Source organism: Camelina sativa, chromosome 4, assembly GCF_030686135.1.
Source record: "Camelina sativa cultivar CO46 ecotype springtype chromosome 4, ASM3068613v1".
In the NCBI taxonomy this organism is placed as follows: domain Eukaryota; kingdom Viridiplantae; phylum Streptophyta; class Magnoliopsida; order Brassicales; family Brassicaceae; genus Camelina; species Camelina sativa.
Genome location: NC_141883.1, coordinates 17,914,332 through 17,919,620, shown reverse-complemented (window position 1 = coordinate 17,919,620; position 5,289 = coordinate 17,914,332). Strand labels below are relative to the sequence as shown.

At 35.6% G+C, this 5,289-nt stretch overlaps 1 long non-coding RNA gene across 1 annotated transcript; it reads left to right on the top strand.

The window, feature by feature from the left end:
* Positions 1-751: 751 nt before the first annotated feature.
* On the top strand, positions 752-1,447 carry LOC147945915 (uncharacterized). Its single transcript, XR_015596182.1, has 2 exons — positions 752-942; positions 1,175-1,447. It is a non-coding gene; the product is annotated as an uncharacterized LOC147945915 (long non-coding RNA).
* Positions 1,448-5,289: the final 3,842 nt, after the last annotated feature.

Genomic DNA, 5,289 nt, shown 5'->3' with positions numbered 1-5,289 from the left:
ACAGCAATAGCAAAAACTATTGTGTTTTCTTCTTTTTGTAACTGTGTGAACCTATGTTTGTATTCAAAGCCCATCACATATTTTTGTGAAGGCCTGTTTATAATTATCAATATATAAAATTTCTATATATAAAAAAAAGTTGGAATCCATAAAGAGTTAAAGATAATCAGATTATTTTCTTCTTTAACAATTTAGTTTAAAACAAAAAAAAATAGTTATCATGAGAATAAAGTACATTTAGTTTATATATATATGCATATATATATATATATATATATATATTTTTTAAATAGTAGTTTGTATAAGATGATAAAAATATGTATAAAAAAAAAGAAAGAAAGATATATATGTATAAATTAAGGCTAAAATGATTTGAATATCATTATACAATGCATTACATATATTTTCATCAATAAACAACTGATTTTGTTATTGACTTCAATTAGATATATATATATATATATATATATAAGTTTTTTTTTTATAAAAAAAATCTTGTCTCAGATGCACATATATTATTTTTGATAAGTTTTACTGAAATTCTTTTGACAAATGTTACAATCTATATAATACTGTCACAGTCTCTTTACTATTAGATACACTTAAAATATATGTTGTCACTAAATTAGATATGACATGTATTTTAATATTAGATATATTAGACATCTGTCATGATCTGCAAAGTTGGGTATGTGAAGGCAATGTTAAGATCTCTTTGATTATAAAATATCCCTTTTGTATTGCTAATGCTATGAGTAATTCCAACTTTTAAATATATAAATAATAATATTCAGAACACACACAAAACTACACAAGAAACACATAAAGAATTGTTAGTGAGAAGACAAGTAAGGGAAAATGGATTTGGGACTCTTGATTGCGATAGGCGTCTGTGCCGTGATTGTTATAATAGGCGTGGTGATTCTTGTGGTATGGTTCCTGGTATGGTTCCTCCTCCCCAAAAAGCGTAATCATAATAAACAACTGACGAGAAATTGTATTTCTTGGACAAGACATTTTAGAAAGCTTCTGTATGATAGTAAAAAATTCACGCACACAAAAAAAAAGACAGTTTTGAAATAATTTTGTCATATTTTGAAATATATAGATGCACATTTCAAATTAGATTTTCTATTTTGTTTACTCCGTTTTTTTTATAACCCAATGGTCGCAGGTTCGCGAACACTAATTCTGAATCCGGAAAATTGCTAAAACCCTGGTGGTTACGTTTACTCTGTTTTATTTAATAAGCAATATATATATATATATATCACTCAAGCGTTGTTATGACGATTTTCACAATGGATAATGATTGTTTTAAAGAAATTACAAATGTTCTTTCTAGAACTCTAACTTATCATACAAAGAGAACAAATCATGCCATGATACCATATCTTATTATATAAAGTTAAGTTTCGAATGTTAGTAATTAAAAAGATTTTAACATGTGTCATATCTTATTTTTCTTATAATTTTTTTTTAGTTATGCCAAATTAATTTTCTTTTAATTTCTCAACTTTGATTGATTGGTCATAAATCCTTTTTTTTTTGCAAACTTAATTGTTATCATTATTCATTCAATACCAAAGGGAGATAATGAGTAGAAGCACATCAACCTAATGGATGGATAAAATAGACTAATCAAACACAAGCTTACAACAAACATAGATAGATATATTGGAAAACCCTAAATCGTTGTTGATATATCCATAGGAGCTCAAAGACTGTGACACCTATGTACGTGGAAAGGTTTAAAAGAATTGACTTGGCCACATATGTCATCAAAATACACTAATTTTTCGGTCAAGGGTCCTGAGAGAACTTCATGATGGGCGACTTTCCTGGAAGTGATTGTCAGAACTGTGCGAGTGAGGACAAAACACAGAAAAATATCATTTGTTGATTTGTAGGGTTGGTAAACAAATTTTTAAAGTCTCCCAGACGTAACAAACCGGCTATCAAATATGGGTGGGTTAAGGGACGGGAATAGATGTTGAGGCCACTTAGGAAGGTGTGCCCATGGACTGAGAGTGGACATAGGCTCACTAAGCAAGGTGGTGGTTGAGGCGTTACTGAGACAGAGGCTACATCATTGTGTGTCAAAGACACTTCCAAGAATACATTGGGAAATTTAAGATTAGTTACTATCAAAAGATTTTGTGATGTTAGAAAAAGTTTTTACTTTCATTGGTTGCCGGATAAAGCCATTTTGAGATAGCAAAAAGACGTGAACATGTTCTCTCCACACAGGAGGAGGGCATAACCAAGTTCTTTCTATGGTGGAGAAGGTTGGACACAAGTTTATCTTCCCAAGGGAGAAAGGTGGAGGATGTTGGACGCAAGGTTATCTCCCCAAGGGAGGAAGGCAAAGCCAAGGTTCTCTCCATGGTGAAGGAGGTTGGACGCAAGGTTCTCTCTATAAGGGATGAGGGTGGAGTCGAGGTTTTCTCCATGGTGGTCATACATTATTGTGATGATACATCATTGATTAGTATATTATGTAATATATTTTTTATTCAAATATTTTTGAGCCAACAATTATAGTAATCAAAAAACTATACAGAAGTGAAAGTAAAATAGTTGGCTTAATGTGTTCATATAGACATTTTCTAGGTAGGTGATAAAGAATATATTTGTAACATAGAGTATATGTAGGTGTAAAAAAAATACACTTTTAATGGTAACATGCATAAAAGATATGTAAACGGATATAAATCAGTGTATTATAACAAAAATAAAATTTATAAATAACATATAATAAATTTTAATATAATTTATAAAACTTTAAACCCGCACATCGGGCGGGTCCTTATCTAATCTATTATATATATATAATATATATATTTGAATTTAGAGAACAACATATATTGCGTATTTCAAAATTTTAATTTTTAAAGAATATAATCAATTGATACATCTTAATTTTTGTGAAAAGGTATTTCCAGCTGTGGACAAAATAGCTAGCAAATTGTTCCTTCATAAGATTGTTGAGGGATGCATAACACTATTAAAACAATATAAACACAATTATTTTCACACTCGAAACCTGAAACGACCCGACCCGTTTTTTTTAAATAATAAATAATAATATAATAATAAATAAACTACAACTAGTGGTCCCATACCCACTAGCTACCTAACCACAATCACAATCAACAGCGGAATAACAAAAACAATAACCAATAAATATCCAATAAATATAAATAACCAATATTCAAATAACAGGAATCATAGAACCAGCAACCTAGCAATGTTTCTAATGACCCAACTCTAGCAACCTAGCAATGTCAGACAACAAGCAATCGAGTCCTTAGAATATCCTCCTCTTCATTGCCTTGATTCCATGATCACACTTTGCCTTTACCTGCACCACAAACATATATTGCAATGCATGAGTATTTAATAAACACTCAGTAAGGCAATCCTCTCATCTACTAGGCTATACACACAAGTAATAGAGTCATCTCTAACCATCAAACATCAATCAACAAACAACAAATAACAAACCAGGACTCTGCATCGACCGACACCAATATGCATCGACCGACACCACATGGGGATGCATCGACCGACACAGGGTTGCATCGACCGATGCTCGATGCACTTGCATCGACCGACACTCGCACTGCATTGACCGACGCATGCTCGACATAACACGAAAACCCTAGGGTTTTACGCGCCGTCTTCACACTTGCATTGACCGACGCAAGATATGCATCGACCGATGCAATGCCGAGCATCGTGTTTTCCCCGAAGCTTCTCGCCGGATCTTCGTTCTTACAACCACAAAACTCGATCCCAAGCCACAAGAAAGCTTCCTAACGTCCCAAATAACGATCTAACAAGTCTAACAACACATAACAAGCAAATTAGAGAGTTCTCCACTGGGAGGAGGAAGGCGAAGACGATAAGCACTCGGATTAATACGTTCGAGAACCTCCACTGGGCCAATGCGCCGAGGTTTGAGCTTGTTATAGTCACGAGCTGGCAAACGATCCTTTGTAATCACTACCCACACCATATCACCTGGTTCGAACAACAACTCACGGTGTTTAGCATCGGCTGCGACTTTATACTTAATTGTAGCAGCTTCAAGGTTCTCCCATGCTTGTTTATGAACTTGGTCCAACTCAACCACGAAGTCTGCAGCTTCTCCATGAAAACGAGTACGGTCTGGCAAAGAGGTCAAGTCGAGGGGATCGCGAGGGACCAACCCATAAACAAACTGGAAGGGACTAAACCCCAGATTACGATTGGTAGCATGGTTGTGGGCAAACTCAGCTTGGCAAAGCTTCGAGTCTCAACTCCGAATGTGATCCCCAACCAAACAACGTAACAAACTCCCCAAATAACGATTGGTAACCTCAGTCATGTCTAAAGATGTACGGAGCAACTTCCACAGAGAACGCCAAAAGTGGCTCAAGAAGTGGGAGTCTCGGTCCGAAACGATCGACAAAGAAAGACCATGCAACCTATAAATCTCACGGAAAAAAGTGTAGACACATTCACAACATCGGTAGTCTTCTTGCAAGGTATGAAATGAGCCATTTTGGAAAAACGGTCAACTACCACAAAAATAGAGTCATGACCTCTCTACGTACGAGGAAGACCGAAAACAAAGTCCATGCTAATGTGTGTCCATGGCTGTGTTGGGATAGGCAAGGGTAAATACAAAACCACATTAGAAGCTTTACCTTTAGCCTGCTGGCAAATATGACATCGTTCAACAAAGTGCTCTACATCTCGTCGTAAGGATGGCCAAAAGTAAGAAGCGGTGACCAGTTGCAAAGTTCTATCACGCCCCACATGACCTTCCATATGCAATTCATGAATGATTTGTATCCGTAAGCTACAAGCAGGAACACAAACTCGCAATCCGTTAAACAAAAAGCCCTCATGAATCGAACACTCCATGTTCAACCCTTACTCTACATCACGGTAAATGGAACCAAAGAAAGGATCAGTGACATATATATCAGCAAAGGCGGCAAACCCCGAAACCGTAGGATGAATAGCGACAAGCACATTGGCGACTAATAGCATCAGCCACGCGGTTAGTCACGCCAGACTGGTGACTAATAGAAAACGTAAATTGTTGAAGAAATGCTATCCATGTCGCATGTCGCGCTGAGACCTTCGCCTGGCTATCCAAATGGCGCAATGCATTATGATCCGTGAAAAGAATAAAATCACGGTGAAACAAATAATGTTGCCAATGTTTAATAGCTTGGACAATGGCATAACGACCTGTTTTGGCACTTGATTGAAGCTTAACTTGATCGATTTGGC